Here is a 13611-nt window from a genome sequence, read left to right as displayed (position 1 = left end):
AGTAAGATGACCCACCTCCTAGAGAAATGGAAATAAAAACAAAAATAAATGAGGCCTAATGAAACTTAAAAGCTTTTGCACAGCAAAGGAAACCATAAACAAGACGAAAAGACAACCCTCAGAATGGAAGAAAATATTTGCAAACAGAGCAACTGACAAAGGATTCATCTCTAAAATATACAAGCAGCTCATGCAGCTCAATATCAAAAAAACAAACAACCCAATCCAAAAATGGGCAGAATACCTAAATAGACACTTCTCCAAAGAAGATATACAAATTGCTAACAAACACATGAAAAGATGCTCAACATCTCTAATTAGAGAAATGCAAATCAAACTACAATGAGGTATCACCTCACACCAGTCAGAATGGCCATCAGCAAAAAATCTACAAACAATAAATGCTGGAGAGGGTGTGGAGAAAAGGGAACCCTCCTGCACTGTTGATGGGAATGTAAAATTGATCCAGCCACTATGGAGAACAGTATGGAGGTTCCTTAAAAAACTAAAAATAGAACTACCATATGAACCAGCAATCCCTCTACTAGGCATATACCCTGAGAAAACCATAATTCAAAAAGGGTCATGTACCACAATGTTCATTGCAGCACTATTTACAATAGCCAGGACATGGAAGCACCCTAAGTGTCCATCGACAGATGAATGCATAAAGAAGATGTGGCACATATATATGATGGAATATTAGCCATAAAAAGAAACAAGGACCTAGAGTCCGTTATACAGAGTGAAGAAAGTCAGAAAGTGAAAAACAAATACCATATGCTAACACATATATATGGAATCTAAAAAAAAAAAAAGGTTCTGATGAACTTAGGGGCAGGACAGGAATAAAGATGCAGACGTAGAGAATGGACACGGGGAGGGGGAAGGGTAAACTGGGCCAAAGTGAGAGAGTAGCACTGACATACATAGACTACCAAATGTAAAATAGACAGCTAGTGGGAAGCAGCTGCATCGCACAGGGAGATCAGCTCAGTGCTTTGTGACCACCTAGAGGGGTGGGATAGGGAGGGTGGTAGGGAGACACAAGAGGGAGGGGATATGGGGATATATGTATACGTATAACTGATTCACTTTGTTATACAGCAGCAACTACACAACCATGTAAAGCAATTATACTCTAATAAAGATGTTAAAAAAAAAAACAGAATCCTTCACCTATAGGAACCCAGTATGTAATATATAGTCATTATAGATCCCAGAGACAGATTGAAAGTGGTTTCTTTATCACCTCAGTGATACACAGATTGACAAATTTTATATACAGATACACAAATTTTATAATTTTATATATATATATATATATATATATATATATATATATATATTTCATCAGCACAGTGATTTATTTTGATAAATGTGAGACCTGAATGTGAGATGTAGGGGAAGGATAATATTTTATCCTATTTTCTCTACCTTCATTTTGTAGAATATATTTCTTTAAACACCCTCGATTTTAGAGCACAACTTGTAACAAATCGTATACAACATAGAATTCTTCTCCATGTAGAATTACTTTCACAATTTGATATTTGAAAGATGGTTTTTTGGCCTCTGCTATCTAGCTAAAATAGTCTCGCTTTCTTGTTTGTAGGAAGTCTCTCAGTGTCAGAAATGGTTCTTAACATCGAGTCAAATTCTACCTTCATAGTAAGTTATTCCTGTTGGTGGAGCTTGAGTAAAACTGAAAAATATTTTAAAGGCAGTTAAATGAGACAATATTAAAAATAGAGTCCTGGGTCAGTGCCTGGCACCAAAGATGACCTAATTATTATCATCAGAACCACTGAAAATGCTTTATAAGCTTTTCTTAATTAAGAATAATCCTTTAAGTACAATATTGATTGAAGAAAATCAAATTATACTGGTAACTGAAATTCAAGACAAAAATAATGTATGTAAACACTAAACTCTAGTCAATAAATTTGTTTCTTGCAGGAGTACAGGCTACCAATTCTGAATATACGTGTATACTGGGGTTGAACAAATAAATACAGGAATGATGGAATGTAAGAGCCAGGTTTCTCAGTGCTGGAGAGAGAAATTATAGGTAAGTAAATTGGAAAGCCTAGAATAAACCCCATGGTAATGCGTATGTTGGAAAGTCTTCATACTTTTTTGCAACTTGTATGTAAGTCTAGAATTATTTTTTAAACATTTTTCAGTAATCACCCAGAGAGTATTTGTATAATGAAATATGAACAGGAAACCCTAAATTTAAGATTTGGACAGAAGAACAGGTTATATTTGTTTTTTCCATTCATTTATTAATTCAGTTAAAATTCAGTGTTTATTATATCCAGGCACAGTGTTAATTGTTAGGTTTACAAGGGTAAACCAATCAAGCATCATTTCATCAACTCAGAATCTAATGAGGGAAACAAATGTTAAATGAGTATGTATATAGTAAGGTGAATTATATACAGAATTTGTGAATACATAAGTATGTATAATACACATATCTATGTATAACACTTTTTTAAATTGAAATATTGTTAATTTATAATGTTTTGTTAGTTTCTGGTGTACAGCAAAGTGATTCAGTTATATGTATGTATAGACTTTTATATATATGTAAATTATATATACTTTTATATTTTCATATTCTTTTCCATTATAGTTTATTACAAAATATTGAATATAGTTCCCTGTGCTATACAGTAGGACCTTGTTGTTTATATATAGTAGTTTGTGTCTGCTAATCCCAAACTCCTAATTTATCCCCCCCTCCCCGCCCTGAACTTTCCCCTTTGGTAACCAAGTTTGTTTTCTATGTCTCTGAGTCTGTTTTTGTTTTGCAAATAAGTTCATTTGTATCATTTTTTAAGATTGCACATATAAGTGATACCATATATTTGTCTTTCTCTGTCTTACTTCACTTAGTATGATAATCTCTCTCTTTAGAGAAATCAGCTGATAACCTTTTGGGGGTCCCTTGTAACTAACTCTTTGTTTTTCTCATGCTGCCTTTAGAATCCTCTCTTTAACTTTTGTCATTTTAATTATAATATATCTTGGTGTAGGTCTGTTTGGGTTTATCTTGTGCTTCCTGTACCTGGATATGTTTCCTTCTTTATGTTTCAGAAATTTTCAGCCATAGTTTCTTCAAATACATTTTCGATCCCCTTTTCTCTTTCTTCTCTTTCTAGGATCCCTATTATGTATGGATTGTCTTGCTCTATTATCCCATAGGTCTCATATGTTGCTTTCATTTTTTTTCATTTGTCTTTCTGTCTGCTTTCTGATTGGGTGATTTCCATTATCCTCTCTGCCAGATCACTTATTCATTCTTCTGCATTATCTAGTTTGCTATTTATTGCCATTTGCTCAGCTTTCATCTCAGCAAGTGAGTTTTCTAATTTTCATTGGCTCATCTTTATAGTTTCTAGTTCCTTGTTACAATGATCTGCATTTCTATTAATAGCCTTTCTTAACTCCTTCAGTATTTTTATTACCTCCTTTTTGAACTTGGGATCTGGTAGACTGGAGAGGTCTGTTTCATTGTTTTTTCTTTCAGGGGATTTCTCTTGTCTTTTAAGGGTTCTGTTTTGATAATATATGTTCGCTTTCATAATTTAACCATAATACTGCAAGATTATGTTTCCTTTTTCCAAAGTGTGTAGAACACATCATATATGCCTCAGAGGTAAGGATAAAGTGACTGACATTAAAGGCCTTGGATAAAGCTTAATGACCAACGACTGTAAGAATCAAATAGGATAGTAGCAATGAAAGTGTGATGAAGATATGAGGTATGTAAGAAACAAAATAAACTAGGCTGTTCAAATAGAAGTCTGAAAACAAAATTGGATTTAATGGCTGAGTGGCAAAGGAAGGATGCACCACACAGGTCTGACTTAAGAGAGTTGTCCAAAATGAAAATTGAAGGGCTTAGATATAGGGCAAAAAGGGAATAATAAGACTGAATAGGGTAAGATGACAATTTCAAGTCATGAGTTGGCTGAAGAGATAGATTATAAACTCATGTTCACAATTACTTACCTTTAGAGATTGCATCACCAATATGGAGAAACCTGGTTTCAAGTAGGTCTGGGATGGAGAAAGAAAAATTTCAAAGGGCCTAAGGTTATGCTTAGATTGGCAAGATTTTTTTTTTTAACCTATTTCATTACAGTCTTACTTAGAAATAAGAAATGAAGTTGGGAATTCCCAGAGGTACCTTCCATTGCTAAGGTGATTGAAGGGGAAAATGGTACTAATTGATAATTAACACTTGTTAAAAATTTACAAGATTTACATTGTCTTTGAGGAGTGACATCAGCAAGATGGTGGACTAGGAGGAGCTCTGGAAACTAGTCAGATCACAAAAGAAGAGAGCAAAAGAAGAAGAAAGGAACAAAAATGAACTACAAAAACAACCAGAAAACAATAAGTACATGTGCATCAATAATTACTTTAAGTATAAATGGACTAAATACTTCAATGAAAAGACACAGAGTAGGGACTTCCCTGGTGGTGCAGTGGTTAACAATCCGCCTGCCAATGCAGGGGACATGGGTTCGATCCCTGGTCTGGGAAGATCCCACATGCTGTGGAGCAACTAAGCCCATGTGCCACAACTACTGAGCCTGAGCTCTAGAGCCTGCAAGCCACAACTACTGAGCCCGCATGCCACAACTACTGAAGCCCATGCTCCTAGAGCCCATGCTCCGCAACAAGAGAAGCCACCACAATGAGAAGCCCACACACAACAACGAAGACCCAACGCAGCTAAAAATTAAAAAAAAAAACACAGGGCTTCCCTTATGGCGCAGTGGTTGAGAATCTGCCTGCTAATGCAGGGGACACGGGTTCGAGCCCTGGTCTGGGAAGATCCCACATGCCGCGGAGCAACTAGGCCCGTGAGCCACAACTACTGAGCCTGCACGTCTGGAGCCTGTGCTCCGCAACAAGAGAGGCCGCGATAGTGAGAGGCCCACGCACCGTGATGAAGAGTGGCCCCCGCTTGCCACAACTAGAGAAAGCCCTCACACAGAAATGAAGTCCCAACACAGCCAAAAAAAAAAAAAAAAAAAAAGACACAGAGTGGCTGAATGGATAAAATACAAAATGCATATATATGCTGCCTACAAGAGTCTCACTTGTGAATGGATAAAGATGTGTATATGTGTGTTTGTGTATGTGTGTGTGTATGCACACACATAATTGAATATTACTCAGCCATAAAACCAAAAGCAATCTTGCCATTTGCAACAACAGGGATGGACCTAGAGGGTATTATGCTAAGTGAAATGTCAGAAAGAGAAAGACAAATACTATACACCATTTCATTTATATGTGAAATCTAAGAAACAAAATAAATGAACAAACATAACAAAACAGAACCAGACTCATAGATACAGAGAAAAAACTGGTGGTTGACATAGGGGAGGGGGGGAGGGGGTTGAGTTAAATAGGTGAGGGAGATTAAGACATACATACAAACTTCCAGGCGTAAATAAGTCACAGGGATGTAATGTATCACATAGGCAATATAGCCAATAATATAATAATTTTATATGGTGACAGATGGTAACTAGATTATTGTGGTGATCATTTGTAGTGTATAAAAACATCAAATAACTATGTTGAAATCTGAAACTAATACAATATTGTAAGTCAATTGTACTTCAATTTAGAAAAACAGAAAAAAATTTTAAAAAGAAAAAAAAGAAAAAGCCTAGTAACAGTGATCATAAATAAATAGGCAATCTGAACATAGTTATAATACCAAGGAACCTGAAGCAGTAATCAAAAACCTCCCGACAAAGAAAAGTCCCAGAACAGATGGCGTCATGGGTGAGTTGTACCAAATATTTAAAGAAAAATTAACATCAATCTTAATTCAAACTCTTAAAAAATTGAAAGAGTGAACACTTCCTCATTCATTCTAATAGTCTGCATTACCCTGATTCCAAAGACAAAGACATCACAAGGGAAGAAAAATATAGACCAGTATCACTTGTATATATTAATGTAAAAATACTCAAAAAAATGCTAGAAGACTGAATTCAACAGTTAAAGGTTTTACAAACCATGACCAAGCGGTATTTATTAATGGAATGCAAATGTGGTTCAACATGTTAAAATTATTGAATGAAGTGTACCACATTAACAGAATGAAAGAAAGAAAACACATGATCATCTCAATTGATGCAGAAAAAGCATTTGACATAATTCAATACCTTTTCATGATCAAAAACACCCAAAAGACTAGGAATAGAAGGAAACTAACTCAACATGATAAAGCCATATATGAAAAGTCCACAGTTAACATACTCAATTATGAAAGACTGAAAGCTTTTCCTCTAAGAACAAGAACAAAATAATATTCTGACTCTTGCCATTTCTATTTAATGTAGTACTGGAAGTCCTGGCCAGAGTAATTAGGAAAGAAAAATTAATAAAAGGAATCTAAACTGGAAAGGAAAAAGTCAAATTATATTTTTAGACAACATGATCACCTTATGTGTAGAAAACCCTAAAGATTCCACATGCAGAAAAACTGTTAAAACTAATAAACAAATTTAGCAGAGTTGAAGGATGCAAAATCAACACACAAAAATCAGTTGTGTTTCTACACTAACAATGGCCAATCTGAAAAGGAAGAAGATAATTTTGTTAATGATAATATCAAAAAGAATAAAATACTTAGCAATAAACTTAGCCAAGAAGGCAAAAGATTTGTACACTGAAACTACAAAACATTGCAGAAAGAAATTAAAGACACAAATAAATGAAAAGACTTCCCATGTTCGTGGACTAGAAGATAATACTGTTAGGATGTCAGTATTTCCCAAATGGTCTACAGATTCAATGCAATCCTTATCAAAATTTGAGTTAAATTTTGGCAGAAATGGAAAAATCCATACTAAAATTTATATGGACCCACAAGGGAACCCAAATAGCCAAGACAATCTTGAAAAAGGAGAAAATATTTGGAGGTTTTACAGTTTCTGATATCAAAAATTTCCACAAAACTACATAAACAAAACAGTGCGGTACTGGCATGCAGACAGGCATATAGGCCAATCAAGTACAATAGAGAGCCCATAGATAAACCCTTGCATATATGGTCGAATGAATTTTGACGGGGTGTGAGGACCATTCAGTGGGGAAAACAGTCTCTTCAACAAGTGGTGCTGGGAAAACTGGATATCCACATTCAAAGAAAAAGTTGGATCCTTACCTTACACATATTTAAAAATTCTAAGTAGATCAAAGATGTAAACATGAGTGCTAAAACTACAAAACTTAAAATGGGGAAAGCTTCATGACATTAGATTTGACAATTCCTTGAAAATGATGCGAAAAGCACAGACAACAAGGAAAAAAATAGATAAACTGGACTTCAACAAAATTTAAACCTTTTCTACATCAAAGGATACTATCAACAGAGTGAAAAAGCAATCCACAGGATGGGAGAAAACATTTGCAAATCATATATCTGATACGGCATTAAGATCCAGAATATATAAATATCTCCTACAACTCAATAACAAAAACAAAAACCTGATTTAAAAATGGGCAAATGGGGACTTCCCTGGTGGCACAGTGGTTAAGAATCTGCCTGCCAATGCAGGGAACACGGGTTCAATCCCTGGTCCGGGAAGATCCCACATGCCACGGAGCAACTAAGCCCGTGTGCTACAACTACTGAAGCCCATGTGCCCTGGAGCCCGTGTGCCCTAGAGCCTGTGAGCCACAACTACTGAGCCCATGCACTACAACTACTGAAGCCCATATACCCTAGAGCCCGTGAGCCACAACTACTGAGCCCACGTGCTGCAACTACGGAAAGCCCATGCACCTAGAGCCCATGCTCTGCAACAAGAGAAGCCACCACACTGAGAAGCCCGTGCACTGCAACAAAGAAAAGGCCCCACTCACCACAACTAGAGAAAGCCCACGTGCAGCAACAAAGACCCAATGCAGCCAAAAATAAATAAATTTATTAAAAAAAATGGGCAAATGAATAGACATTTCTCTAAAGGAAATAAACAAATGGCCAACAAGTATGTGAAAAGATGCTCAACATCACTAATTATTAAGAAAATGCAAAACAAAACCACAATGAGATATCACCTCACATTCATTAGAATGGTTAATTTTTTTTAATCACAGAAAATAGCAAGTAGGTAAAACGGTACGTTTACTGTAGAAAATGTATGGCAGTTCCTGAAAATAATGAAACATATACCCAAATGAATTGAAGGCAGAGACTGAAACAGATATTTGTATACTCCTGTTTATAGCAGCATTATTCCACAATAGCCGAAAGACAGAAGCAGTCCAAGTCTCCAACAATGGATGAATGCATAAAGAAAATGATACATGTACATACAATGTAATATTATTCAGCCTGAAAAAAGAAGGAAATTCTGACACATGATGCAACATGGATGAACCTTGAAGACTTATGTAAGTGAAATAAGCCAGTCTCAAATGGGCAAATACTGCATGATTCCACATACATGAGATAGAGTACTCAAATTCATAGAGACAAAAGTTAGAATGGTTGCCAGGGGCTAGGGAAAGGGTGAATGGGGAGTTATTATTTAATGGACAAAAGTTTCTGATTGGAAAGATTAAAAAAAAGTTCTGGAGGTAAACGATAGTGATGGTTGCACATCATTGTGAATGTGCTCAATGCCACTGAACTGTACACTTAAAAATAGGTAAAATGACAGATTTTATGTTATGAATATTTTACCCAATAAAAAAGGTTTACATTGTTTTCTAATTATAATTTTTCAAGGTAATTTGCTATTTAATTTGTTTAGAGAAAAATGAAGAAAATCTAACAAGAATAAGCTTTGAAAATATTCTAGAGGAGCAAAGACTTTAAAGCTTTTAGAAGAGTTTATAAATTTGTTTTCCAGAGGATACAGAGCAAAGTCACATAAAGGTAAGAGTATAACAAAATTTCATATCTGGGTCACTTAACTTTAGCAATTATTTTCTTGAAAATTATATTTAAAAATTTTAAAATAATAGCATCAATAAACTAATGTAAACTCTGAGATATCACTGAATTTTCTACCTACATTTTTGTTGATTTTAATATTAAAATTTTACATAAAACAGTAAGCTTGAATGCTAATTATTTTTCTGTATTCAAATAGAAAGATACAATTCAATACTGAGTGACTTTTCCTTAAATGGATTGTGAATGTGTAACATTTCTAACTTTGCTTTTTTTTTTTTTAACTGAAGGGAGATAGAGTTGAGTTAATCATACTACTAATACTGTGGCATATTATCACCACTAGTTTATTCAAGGTCCCTCTCTTATTTTTACATTATCACATTCATCCCTATCCTTTTCCCACTCCTCTACTACTCAGCTACAGGCATTTGCTCTAATGTATTTAATGTGTCCTTAGATAAATTTGATGTCTGAAAAATATGTTTTATGCAAGTATTTTAAATTTGCATAGTGTGCTACTGCAGATCTCTTAACTTTTTTCTTTTCAACAGCCATACGTTTTAAGCACTATTCTGTAGTTGCAAGTATATCTGAGCCACTGCTTCTCACTGATGCATCCCACTCTAATGCTCTAGTCATCCAGTTCCCTGGTGATGGGATCCAATTATTTGTAACCACATGCCTTTTTCATGTTTGCAGGGTGAACACTCTCAAGAGTGAGATTGTAGGGGCCAGTGTATAATTTGTTTTCCTGAAGTTCTACTCAGCTGTTCCAAAGCAGCAGTACTAGTTTGCACTTTCAGTGGCAGTGCCTGAAGGTTCCTGTCAGTCAACCACTCACTAACACTTGATGTTACCAGGCTTTCTAATTTGTCCTAATCAGGTGAGCATAAAGTAGTATTTCATTATTCCAAATTGTATTTTTCTAATCATGATGATCATCTTTAAGCAACCGTTTCCTTTTGTATATATTTTTATCCATATACATTTTTAGCAATTTAGGTATTCTATTCTAAGGAAGGGTTTGATTTATTATCTATTTGTGTTGATGTGCAGGGGTTCCTTACATAGTCTAGATATTTATTGCTTATTGGTTTTAAATGTTGCCAATATTTTCTGCCACCTATGCCATTAACTATGTCTCTATTGTCTAGTTAATCAGAAATCTTTATTTTTAATACAGTGAAATACATTAATTGTTTTATTGTGATTTGGGTTTAGGGGCCTTAGGAAAGTTATTACAAAGATATCTTTTACATTGATTTCTATTAATTTTATACTTTTGTCTTTCATGTTTAGATCTTTAATCCATGAGAAATCATTTTGGTATGTGATATAGTACAGGGATCCAATATTATTTTTCTCCATATTATGTCATTTTTTTCCAGTTCCATCTACCAAAAGAACCATTCTTTTCCTGAATGATTTATGAAGCCACATCTATTGTATGCTAAGTTCCCACAGAGATGGGATGTTCTTCAGGTCTCTGATTTGCTTCTTACGATAGTCTATTTGTTCTTACACTACTATCACACTATTTTTTAAATCGATTTGTATTGATTGTACCATTTATCTGGTAGGATAAGACACCTACATAGCTCCATTTTTAAAAATTGCTCTAGCTATTCATAGACCTTTATTCTTCTACATAAAATCTGTATGGGAATTGCATTAAATTCTTAGGTTAATCTGGAGAGAAGTGGTAGCTTTACCATATTAGTCATCGCACCTTGAATATGAGGTAATTTCCATCCATTTTTTTTTCTTCTTTTAGTATTTTAAAGGCAACTTTAACAATTTCTCTATTAAAGTCTTATGTATTCCTTGTTATACATACATAACCTAACCCTTGTTAGGTTAAAGTCTTAATGCTTAATTTTTGTTGCTTATTTTATATTTTTCCAGTGAGTTATTGCTGGTTTTAAAATGTATTGAATTTTACTAGCAGAGTTTTTATCTGGCAATCTTTTTGAACTTTCTTACTGGTTCTAATAGTTTGCCTATATAGAAGTCAGTATGTCATTTCTCTTGCAAACATTTTCTCTCATATTGTCTGACAGGCTCTACATTTTATGGAACACTAGTGAGCAGAGAGATCATCTTTGGTTTGTTGCCAGTATCAAAGCAAATCAGTCTAAATTTTTTTCCACTGAGTATGTTTTTGCTTTAGGCCTCTGCTAGATGGACATTTTAAGTCAAGAATGTCTTTTAATTTATTTCCAGCATTATTGAGGTATAAGTGACAAAAATTGTACACTATATGTATAAGGTATACAATGTGATGATTTGATATAGGTATGCATTGTGAAATTATTACCACAAGCTATTAACATATCCATAACCTCACATACTAACCACTTTGTATGTGTGTTATATGAACACAAGATCTAGTCTCAGCAAATTTCAAGTATATAATACAGTCTTATTAATTATAGTCAACATGCTGTACATTAGATTCCCAGATTTTATTCATCTTGTAACTGAAAGTTTTTACCCTTTGGTCAACATCTCTCCATTTTCCCCACCTTCCAGCCCCAGGCAATAACCATTCTACTCTCAGATAGTATGAGTTCAAGTTATATACATACACATACACACACACACACACATTTTCTTTATCCATTCATCTGTCAACAGACACTTAGATTCTTTCTATATTTTGGCTGTAGGGAACAATGCTGCTGTGAACATTGGACCAGTTCAGGTAACTCTTCGAGATCCTGATTCCAATTCCTTTACATATATATATATACACTCAAAAATGGGATTCTAGATCATATGGTAGTTCTATTTTTAACTTTTCTGAGGAACCCCTACACTGATTTCCATAAAGGCTGTATCAATTTACATTCCCATCAAAAGTGTACAAGGTTTCCCTTTTCTCCACATCCCTGTCAGCACAAAAAGTGCTTGTCTTTTTGATAATAGCCATCCTGACAGTTATACCTCATTGTTGTTTTGATTTACATTTCACTGATGATTAGTGATGTTGAGCATCTAATCAAATACCTGTTGGATATTTGTATGTCTCCTTTGGATGATGTCTAAATAAGATCCTTTGCCCATTTTTACATCTTGCTATTGAGGTGTGTGAGTTTCTTATACATTTTGGATATTAATCCTTTATTAGATGTATGGCTTGTAAATATTTTCTCCCATTCCATATACTGCCTTTTCATTCTGTTGTTTTCCATAATGTTTTCTCTGCTGTTGCAGAAACTTTTTACTTTGAAGTATTCCCACTTGTTTATTTTTGCTTTTGTTTACTTTGGTTTCTGTGTTATATCCAAAAAAGCATTGCCAAGCCCAGTGTCAAGAAGAATTTTCTCAATGTTTTCACTTAGGAATTTTATGGCTTCAGCTCTTACATGTAAGTCTTTAGTACATTTTGAGTTAATTATTTTTTATGGTGTAAGACAAGGGTCCAATTTCATTCCTTTGCAGACAGCTATCCATATTTTCCTACACCATTTATTAAGGAGACTGTCATTTTCCCCATTGTGTGTTCTTGACATCTTTGTGAAAGATTAATTGACATATATGTGTAGGTTTATCTCTGAACTCTCTTTTGTTTCCATTGGTCTATGAGTCAGTTTTTAATGCCAGTAAGATACTGTTTTGATTACTATAGCTTTGCAATATAGTTTGAAATCAGGAAGTATGATGCCTACAGCTTTGTTTTTCTTTTCATTACTGTTTCTATACCCTTATTTATTATTGGTCTGTTCAGATTCTTAGTCTTAGTAGTTTGTGTTTCTAGGAATTTACCCATTTCTTCAGGTTCCAATTTGTTAACATATGCTTACTGACAGTAGTCTCCTATGATTCCTTTTTATTTCTATGGTATCAGTTGTAATGTCTCATCTTATTTCTAATTATAATTACTTGAGTATGTTGAGTCTCCTCTCTTTCTTGGTTAGTCCACCTAAAGGTTTGTCAACTTTGCTTATCTTTTCAAAAACCAACTCTTAGTTTCATTGATCTTTTCTATTCTCATTTGTATTCTTGTTCTGTTTCATTTCTTGTTGCCCTGATCTTTTGAATCTCCTTTCTGCTAACTTTGGGCTTACTTTGTTCTTTGACATGTAAAATTAGGTTGTTTATTTAAGATATTTAAGATACTTCTTTTTTCTTAATGTAGGCATTTACTGCTATAAACTTTCCTTAGTTTTTGCTTTTGATGCATCGCATGAGTTTTGGTATGCCATGTTTCCAATTTTGTCTCAAGTTATTTTTTTGATAGCTCTTTGATTTCTTCTTTGACCCGTTAGTTGTTCAGGATCTTGTTGTTTAATTTCCACACATTTGTGACTTCTGCAATTTTTCTTTTATTTTTGGTATCTAGGTTCATACCACTGTTATCAGAAAAGATACCTGATATGATTTCAATCTTCTTAAATTGTTAACACTTGTTTTGCAGTCTAGCATATGATCTATGCTGGAAAATGTTCTGTGTACTCTTAGAAGAATGTGTGTTCTGTAACTGTTGGATAGATTGGTCTGTATAAGTCTTTTAGATCCACTTGTCTGTAGTGTTATTCAAGTCTGCTGTTTCCTTGTTGACTTTCCATCTGGATGATCTATCGATTGTTGAAAGTAAAGTATTGAAATCCCTTACTACTATTATTATACTGCTGTCTCTACCTCGCTTCAGATCTGTC

The 13611-nt window shown here is 34.3% G+C and overlaps 1 long non-coding RNA gene across 1 annotated transcript in view; it reads left to right on the top strand.

The window, feature by feature from the left end:
- The first annotated feature begins 1658 nt into the window (after positions 1-1658).
- The window catches only part of LOC113628320 (uncharacterized), a 65139-nt gene continuing 53186 nt past the window's right edge, over positions 1659-13611 (top strand). The window contains exons 1-4 of the long non-coding RNA XR_003435985.1: positions 1659-2071; positions 8277-8442; positions 8805-8929; positions 9650-9833. This is a non-coding gene — a long non-coding RNA (uncharacterized LOC113628320). The remainder of the gene's footprint in view (positions 2072-8276; positions 8443-8804; positions 8930-9649; positions 9834-13611) is intronic.

The sequence above is a fragment of the Aethalodelphis obliquidens genome, unplaced genomic scaffold, assembly GCF_003676395.1.
Source record: "Aethalodelphis obliquidens isolate GAN/ISIS:26980383/991018 unplaced genomic scaffold, ASM367639v1 scaffold23, whole genome shotgun sequence".
In the NCBI taxonomy this organism is placed as follows: Eukaryota; Metazoa; Chordata; class Mammalia; order Artiodactyla; family Delphinidae; genus Aethalodelphis; species Aethalodelphis obliquidens.
Note: the sequence above shows the minus strand (reverse complement) of the source record. Positions and strands in the feature narration are given on the sequence as shown.